This window comes from Pristiophorus japonicus, chromosome 3 (assembly GCF_044704955.1).
Source record: "Pristiophorus japonicus isolate sPriJap1 chromosome 3, sPriJap1.hap1, whole genome shotgun sequence".
Classification (NCBI taxonomy): Eukaryota; Metazoa; Chordata; class Chondrichthyes; family Pristiophoridae; genus Pristiophorus; species Pristiophorus japonicus.
In genome coordinates, this window is record NC_091979.1 from 63,276,664 (window position 1) to 63,285,073 (window position 8,410).

Below are 8,410 nucleotides of genomic sequence, written 5' to 3' on the forward strand. Positions count from 1 at the left end.
ACCAATAAGGAAATTAAGGGTTATGGGGAGCGGGCGGGTAAGTGGAGCTGAGTCCACGGCCAGATCAGCCATGATCTTGTTGAATGGCGGAGCAGGCTCGAGGGGCTAGATGACCTACTCCTGTTCCTAATTCTTATGTTCTTATGTTCTTATGTTCTTATTAATGTTGGGGAAGTCCAGAACCAGGGGTCATAGTCTAAGGATAAAGGGTAAGCCATTTAGGACCGAGATGAGGAGAAACTTATTCACCCAGAGAGTGGTGAACCTGTGGAATTCTCTACCACAGAAAGTTGTTGAGGCCAATTCACTAAATATATTCAAAAAGGAGTTAGATGTAGTCCTTACTACTAGGGGGATCAAGGGGTATGGCGAGAAAGCAGGAATGGGGTACTGAAGTTGCATGTTCAGCCATGAACTCATTGAATGGCGGTGCAGGCTCGAAGGGCCGAGTGGCCTACTCCTGCACCTATTTTCTATGTTTCTATGTTTCTAAGCTCAAAGTAAGTGTGACCATAGTCCTTTATTACAGATTTCAGAGTGCCTCTCCAGCCTGAGAGGCCTTCTTATATACAGGTCCTCACAAGGGGTCCTGGCTCATCCAGGTTCTAATCTGTCGGGTAATAACAGATGATTGCTCACTCTCGAATGCTTCCATTACCACAACTAAATCTTCAGGCTGTGCCATCTCCACCCCGGTGGTGGGCAATGGTAGCCTACTGAGAGCTTCGGCACAGTTTTCTGTGCCTGGCCTGAGCCGGATGGCATAGTTGTATGCGGACAATGCGAGCGCCCCTCGGCCTTTTGGCTAAGATCATGCGTAACTGACCTGACAGGGGAGTAGCCACCATGACCTCCGGGTGGTTCTCCCTGGATCAGGAAGGTATATGCTTGCTTTTTTGGAAACAGGAGGTGGGTGGGGTGGCTTGACCCACCCACCTCCACGGAGGTGTGTGGGGGACCTGACCCATCCACCTCCATGGCACGAACCTGGTATTGCAGTACTTCCAGGAACGGTGCAGTGGCTCTAGGCCTTTTGGCTAAGAGCATTGGCGCAGAGTGATCCTTGGCGTGTGCAAGGTGACCTCTGGCGTTTGTGATTTGACAAAGAATTGGAACGATTGGCTACGAATTTCAAAAAAAAAAAAAAATGCGAGCGCCCCTCTCTGGATGCGGGCCGATGCATTCGTATTTATCCACTTATTTTCAGAAAAGAGAGATATAAGCAGCTTATGGTCGGTTTCCAATTCAAATTTGAGCCCGAACAGGTATTGATGCATTTTCTTTACCCTGTAAACACACGTTAACGCTTCTTTTTCGATCATACTGTGGGCTCTCTCGGTCTTAGACAGACTTCTGGATGCATAAGCAACCGATTGCAATTTCCTAACTTCATTAGCTTGTTGCAATACACACCCGACCCCATACGACGATGCATCACAGGCTCGTACCAAACGTTTCAGAGGTGTGTTGGTCAGTTTCCACTCATCATATGGTTTTCCGGAGATATCAGGCTCTTTGTGTAATTTCACAAAGATATTGGATTTATTCTTGGAGCTATCTCATTCTTCAAAGTTTCTTAGAACTTTTCTTGAATCTTTACAGTTTTGCATTATATCTGAATGATTTACATGGAAATATAACACAAGCAATTTGTTTGAACATAACAGCTACCTAGCTTTCTCAAAGGCATTTTATTGGCTTTTACCCCATACCCATTCATCTCCTTTATGCAGTAAAGAGTGCAGGGGTTCTAACAATGTGCTAAGACCCGGTAAGATGTTACCAAAATAGTTCAGGAGTCCTAGAAACGACCGCAGCTCTGTCACGTTCTGTGGTTTTGGTGCGTTCTCGATTGCCTCCGTCTTCGAATCGGTGGGCCTGATGCCATCCGCTGCGATTCTTCTCCCCAGGAACTCCACTTCAGGCGTCAGGAAAATGTACTTCGAGTGTTTTAGCCTGAGCCCCACATGATTAAGCCGACGAAGAACCTCCTCCAGGTTCTGCAGGTGCTCGACGGTGTCCGGACTTGCGACCAAGGTGTCGTCCTGGAAGACCTGAGTGCGCGGGACCGACTTCAGCAAGCTTTCCATGTTCCTCTGGAATATCGCCGCGGCCGATCGAATCCCAAACAGGCATCTGTTGTAAACGAAAAGACCTTTGTGCGTGTTGATGCAGGTGAGGCCTTTCGAAGATTCCACCAGCTCCTGTGTCATGTAGGCCGAGGTCAAGTCCAGCTTCGTGAACGTTTTCCCTCCCACCAGCATCGCAAATAGGTCATCTGCCTTTTGTAGCGGGCATTGATCCTGCAGTGAGAAATGATTGATAGTTACTTTGTAATCACCACAGATTCTGACGGTGTCATCTCCCTTGAGGACTGGAACAATCGGACTGGCCCACTCATTGAATTCGATCGTCGAAATGATGCCCTCTCGTTACAGCCTGTCCAGCTCGATCTCCACCCTCTCTCTCATCATGTAAGGTATCGCTCTCGCCTTGTGATGAATGGGTGGCGCTCCGCGGAATCAAATGGATCTGCACTTTTGCTCCTTGGAACTTCCCGATGCCTGGGTCGAACAGCGAGGGGAACTTGCTTAGGACCTGGGCACATGAAGTCTCGTCAACGGATGAAAATGCTCGGACGTCGTCCTAGTTTCAGCGTATCTTTCCCAGCCAGCTCCTGCCGAACAGTGTGGGGCCATCGCCCGGTTTCACCCAGAGTGGTAAATCGTGCACCGCTCCATCGTTGGAGACCTTTATGGTAGCACTGCCAATTACGGGAATCAGTTCCTTTGTGTACATTCTCAGTTTAGTATGAATGAGAGTCAGGAGTGGCCTTGAAGCCTTGTTGTACAATTTATTGAAAGACTTTTTACTCATTATAGACTGGCTTGCGCTCGTGTCCAGCTCCATGGACACCGGGAGTCCATTTAATTCAACCTTCAGCATTATTGGGGGACACTTTGTGGTAAAAATGTGCACCCCATATACCTCTGCCTCCTGGGTCTGAGGCTCTGGTTCGTCATGATCCAACGTGGATCTGTCCTGCTCTGCAACATGGTGGTTTGCAGGATTAGCAGGTTTTGCAGCTCGCCTGCACATACGTTGGAGGTGTCCCATTGTTCCACAGCCTTTGCAAACGTATTCTTTGAAGCAGCATGAATGGAATCGATGATCACACCCGCAGTGCCAACAGGGTGTTAGTTATCTTGTATTCAGCACCCTTGATGGTGGACTCTGAGTCATCTGCGGACATGCAGCTACAAGTGTGTAAGTCCTGCGATGTACATTTTGATTCGAAAACGTTACTTTGTTCACAGTATTTACAGCAGGACTAGTGTGCTGGGAAATTTGTTTGATATTGTCACTGGTGGAGATAAACGCCTGGGCTATTGCTATGGCTTTACTCAAGGTTGGGGTCTCTACAGTCAAAAGTTTGCGAAGTATGCCAAGTACAAAGAAGTCCCTGAGCATATGCTCCAAGTGTCCTTACAATTCCCAATGTCCTGCAAGACACCTTAGCTTGGCGATGTAGCTCACCACTTCCTGGCCTTCAGGCCTCTTGTGCATGTAGAACCGATATCTCGTCATCAGAACGCTTTCCTTCGGGCTTAGATGCTCCCGGAACAGTGTGCACAACTCATCGTACGACTTGTCTGTGGGTTTTGCTGGAGCGAACAAGTTTTTCATAAGGCCATATGTTGATGCCCCGCAAACGGTGAGGAGGATCGCCCTTCGATTGGCAGCGTTACCTTCTCCTTCCAGCTCGTTGGCCACGAAATATTGGTCAAGTTGTAGTGTCCCTGCACCTTACTACAAACTCACACGAGGCATGGATATATCAGACACGGTCACTCTGTGACCTTCACTTTTATTGCCAGGACCAAGGAGTGCTGACCCTGGGTGGGACCTTCCCTTTTATACCTGGAAACCCAGGTGAGGAGTGTCTCCCGTAAGTTCACCCCCTGTGGTCAGGGTGTGCATTTCTATGGTACAGGTACAGTGTACATGAGTTACAGTTACATGATTATGTCATTGCAAGATGGTTAAATACATGACATCACCACCCCCTGAAGTCTTTTTGTTTCAGAGGTTAAGTCTGTCAGGTGGTCAACGCTCTCTCGTGGAGCGCCGCAGTTGTGGCTCTAGTGGCTGAGCCTCGGCATGCGTCTCTGTCACCTGAGGTGATTCTGGCCTGTCCGGGCTGGCCGCAGGGACTGTGCATGCTGAGGGCTGTCTTTGTTGCTCGTCCACTGGCAGTGGTGTGGGTGACATCTCATGCTCTTCTTCAGGTTCCTCCGTGTCTATGCTGAACCTTTTCTTTACTTGGTCCAGGTGTTTGCGGCATATCTGCCCATTGTTTAGTTGGACCACCATGAATCTATTTCCTTCTTTGCCAATTACGGTGCCCTCAAGCCACTTGGATCCCAAAGCATGGTTAAGAATAAATACCGGGTCATCCATTTCTATACACCTCCACCTTGAGTTTCGATCATGGAGCTCGGTTTGGGACTGGTGCTTGCCCTCAACAATGTCTGCCAGGGCTGGGTGAATGAGGGACAGCCGCGTCTTGAGCATGCGTTTCATGAGGAGTTCTGCTGGCGGGACTCCCGTGAGCGAGTGCGGGCGGGACCTGTAGGCCAGCAGGAGACGCGATAGGCGGTATTGAAGGGAGGGTCCTTGGATGCGTAGCATGCCCTGTTTTATGACTTGGACCGCCCGTTCCGCCTGGCCATTGGAAGCCGGCTTGAACGGCGCTGTCTGGACGTGCTTGATACCATTGCCCGACATAAACTCCTGGAATTCATGGCTGGTGAAACACGAGCCATTTTCGCTGACCAGGATGTCCGGCAAGCCATGGGTCGCGAAAACTGTACGCAGACTCTCCACGGTGATGGATGTCGTGCATGAGTTCAATATGATGCACTCGATCCACTTCGAGTATGCATCGACAACGATCAGGAACATTTTCCCCATGAACGGGCCTGCATAGTCTACATGAATACGTGACCACGGTCTGGTGGGCCAGGGCCACGGGCTGAGTGGGGCCTCCCTGGGGGCATTGCCCAGCTGGGCACATGTCGTGCACCTGCGAACCCAGTGTTCCAGGTGTGAGTCAATCCCCGGCCACAATACATGTGGCAATGGCCTTCATTAACACGATGCCAGGGTGCTCGCTGTGGTGTTCCCTTATGAACGCTTCCCTTCCTTTCTGGGGCATGACTACCCGGCTGCCCCATAGCAGGCAGTCGGCTTGGATGGAGAGCTCACCCATCCGTCTCTGAAATGGTCTGACTTCCTCGGGGCGCGCCCTGTGTGCAGGTGCCCAATCCCCAGTCAGGACACGTTTCTTTATCATGGATAGGAGGAGGTCCCTGTTGGTCCAGAGTTTGATCTGGCGGGCTGTGATGGGGGAGCCCGCAGTGTCAAAAGCCTCAACGGCCATGACCCATCTCGGCGCTCTGCTCCGACACCCCCTCGGTGGTGGCCAGTGGGAGTCTGCTGAGCACGTCAGCACAATTTTCGGTGCCTGGCCGATTCCGTATGGTGTAGTCATACGCAGCCAGCGTGAGCGCCCAGTGCTGTATGCAAGCTGACGCATAGGCATTGACAGCCTTGCTGTTGGACAATGGGGATGTTAACGGCTTGTGGTCCGTCCCTAGCTCGAACTCTCTACCAAAAAGGCATCTTTTTCAAACCTTAAACGCACGCAAGTGCTTCCTGCTCGACCATGCTGTATCCACGCTCTGCCTGGGAGAGTGACCTGGAGGCGTAAGCCACCGGTTGGAGTTGGCCATCATCATTACCCTGCTGCATCACACACCCAACCCCATAGGATGGCGCATCACATGTTAAAACCAGTTTTTTTACAAGGGTCAGACAAAGTCAACAGTTTGTTGGAACACAGCAGGTTCCTCACCTTATTGAAAGCCCGTTCTTGACAGTCCCCCCAAAACATTTATGCAGGAGCAATGTGCTTAAGTTCAGCAGAAAGTTCCCAAAATAGTTCAAAAGTCCCAGGAATGATCACAACTCCGACGTGTTGCCGGGCCTGGGCGCCCGGCGGATCGCCTCCCTTTTTGATTCAGTGGGCTGGATCCCATCTGCGGCAACCCTCCTGCCCAAAAACTCGACCTCTGGGGCCAAAACACACACTTGGCTTTTTTTCAGCCACAAGCCGACCCGGTCCAGTCGGCGTAGCACCTCCTCCAGGTTGTGGAGGTGTTCCTCGGTGTCTCGACCCGTTATGAGAATGTCGTCTTGGAATACGATTGTTCCAGGAATGGATTTGAGCAAGCTTTCCATGTTCCGCTGAAAGATAGCTGCTGCCGACGAATGCCAAACAGACACCTGTTGTAGACAAATAATCCCTTGTGCGTCGTGATGGTGGTCAGAAGCTTGGATTCTTCAGCCAGTTCCTGAGTCATGTAGGCCAAAGTGAGGTCCAGCTTCGTGAACAGCTTGCCACCTGCCAGTGTGGCAAAAAGGTCCTCCGCTCTCGGAAGCGGGTATTGGTCTTGCAGCGATATTCGGTTGATGGTGGCTTTGTAGTCGCCACAAATCCTAACCGAGCCATCTGCTTTGAGGACGGGAACGATGGGACTTGCCCAGTCGCTGAATTCAACGGTCAAAATTATGCCCTCTCTGAGCAGCCTGTCCAGTTCACATTCAATTTTTTCATGCATCACATACGGTACCACTCTGGCTTTGTGGTGCACTGGTCTGGCGTCCGGAGTGATGCGTGTCTCTACTTTAGTGCCCTTGAACGTTCCGACACCAGGTTGAAACAGTGCCCCGAATTTTTGCAGGACCTGTGAGCATGAACTTCGCTCCACGTATGAAATGGCGTGCACATCCCCCCATTTTCAATTCATCTCAGCTAGCCAACTCCTCCCCAAATGCGCGGAGCCATTTCCCAGAACGATCCAGAATGGCAGCTGGTTCTGTAATCCATTATGTGTTACCACCAAGTTTGCACTGCCCAGCACTGGGATGATCTCTTTTGTGTATCTGCATCTGTATCTGCGTCTCAATGCGTTCCAGTTTGGGCCTGCTAACTGTGTGTGGTCATAGTCTCTCAAATTGTTGGGTGCTCATGAGTGACTGGCTAGCTCCTGTATCCAGCTCCATGTGCACCAGGATGCCATTCAGTAAGACTTGCATCATCATGGGTGGCGTTTTAGTGTATGAGCTGTGGATGTCAGCCACATGAACCCGCTGAACTTCAGCATCTATAGCTTTACCCCAGGCCTCATCCTGCATTGCAGACCCCTCGTCTGATTCCTCTGCTTCGCAGATTAGCCTCGCTACTGCCTTTTTGCACATCCTGGCCAAATGTTCACTGACATTACAAATCCTACAGGTATATTGCTGGAACTTGCAGCTTCTTGCAGTGTGTCTACCACCGCACCTCCAGCATGAGCTGATATTGAGATTGCTGTTAACAAAAGGACTATTACCAGGCATTCCTCTCTGATTGCCCACTTGTCTGTTTCTAAGCACTCTGATGGTGGGTGTTAATGGTCCCATCACGGGACGCATTGTTCCTCGAGATGGCGTGAATTGCTGATCCCCTTTCCATTGTCCGTGTTGCTGCCTGGGCGCTTTCGAAATGCCTTGCCTGCCTGCAGGGTCCCGAGCCACGTTCACCATGTTAACTGACTGGTCCGTCGCTACGTTTGGACCATGTCTGCGTGCGTAAATAAGCTTGGTCTCCTCTTCCCCTGCCATAAAGGTCTGAGCTATCAATGCCGCCCCTTCTAAAGTCAAGACCTTAGTCTTTATGAGCTTCCTGAAAATGCCAGCATGATTAATGTCCTCGATGAAAAAGTCCTTAACATCTCCCCCCTGCAGGCATCAGAAAACTTACAGAGACTGGCCAAGCGCCACAGATCCGCCACGAAGTCTGAGACGTTTTGCCCCTCCCGACGTCGGTGAGAGTAGAACGGTTGCTGGGCCATGTCTACGTAACTCGCCGGCTTGAGATGCTCACTGATCAGCTAGCTGAACTCTTCAAAGGACTTGTCCACCGGCTTTTGGGGTGCGAGCAGGTCTTTCATCAGCGCATACGTCTGTGGTCCGCAGCTGGTCAGTAGATGCGCCCTCCGCTTGTCAGCCGCTATCTCTTCCAGCCAATCCTTTGTGACAAAGCTCTGCTGGAGTCTTTCCATGAAGTCATCCCAGTCCTCACCCACACAGTAACGTTCCTCTGTGCCCGGTGGCCATCCTCGTGGTTCGCTGATTCCCGTTTCCCATCGACAAATGTAGTATCCCTGCACCTTACTACAAACTCACATGAGGCATGGATATATCAGACACGGTCACTCTGTGACCTTCACCTTTATTCCCAGGACCAAGGAGTGCTGACCCTGGGTGGGACCTCCCCTTTTATACCTGGGAACACAGATGAGGA

At 50.8% G+C, this 8,410-nt stretch overlaps 1 pseudogene; it reads left to right on the top strand.

Annotated features, from left to right (window-relative positions):
• The first annotated feature begins 785 nt into the window (after positions 1 to 785).
• On the top strand, positions 786 to 1,024 carry LOC139260637 (U2 spliceosomal RNA; annotated as a pseudogene).
• Positions 1,025 to 8,410: the final 7,386 nt, after the last annotated feature.